This window comes from Chrysochloris asiatica, unplaced genomic scaffold (genome assembly GCF_000296735.1).
Source record: "Chrysochloris asiatica unplaced genomic scaffold, ChrAsi1.0 scaffold00068, whole genome shotgun sequence".
NCBI classification, from domain to species: domain Eukaryota; kingdom Metazoa; phylum Chordata; class Mammalia; order Afrosoricida; family Chrysochloridae; genus Chrysochloris; species Chrysochloris asiatica.
In genome coordinates, this window is record NW_006408586.1 from 7,815,023 (window position 1) to 7,815,914 (window position 892).

The window sequence follows — 892 nt, forward strand, 5'->3', positions numbered from 1 at the left end:
GTAAGCATTTCACGTGTGACCACTGAACCCTAAAAATGTTTCCAGAGAAAATAGCTAAATGCTGTGAGGTCCCTAGATATGGCAAGTGCATGTAGAGAATTTTTATGACGGTCCTGATGGGGACTGTGAGCCTGCTATTACATCACAGACCCTGTGATCCAATATTGAACTTTTAAAAAATATGGTCATATGGTAGAATTCTCATGAGAGATTATGAAGAATGGAAACTCTATGGAGGTGGTTAGTGAAACCTGCCAGAAAGGTGGCTGGTATGAATCCACCCAAAGGCAGTTCAGAAGGCTGGCCTGGTGATATGTTTCTGAATGATCACACTTGAATGCCCTGTGAAGTAGTTCTACTCTGCACACATTGGCTCACCATGATTCAGAATCAACTTCATGGAAACCAACAACAACAACAATAGCAATGAAATCAGAGAAACACCAGAAGAAAAACTAGAGAAAGTTTATTTATTTAACAAATTTCAAGAAACAAGAATTCAACAGAATGATACTGAGAAAACCATACAGAAGTAATTACAGAGTGTTGTAGGAAAAGCACTAGACAGTGAGCCAAATGACTAGTGGTTCAAACCCACCAGCTGCTCCTTGGAAATCCTTTAAAGAGTCTCTATGAGTTGGTCGACTCAATGGTACTTAACAACAAAAACAACACTCAATAAGAGTACCAGGGATTCCACACAAGGTATACTGAATGAGAATCTACATTTTAACAAGATTCCCTGCCCAGGTGATTTTTATAGAACCATAAGCATGACAAGTTGAAGAGGAATGATGTTGCATTCATCGTCAAAAAGAACATATCCAGATCAGTCATGAGGTACAATGCTATAAGTGATAGGATAATATCCATGAGCCTACAGGGAAGCCCA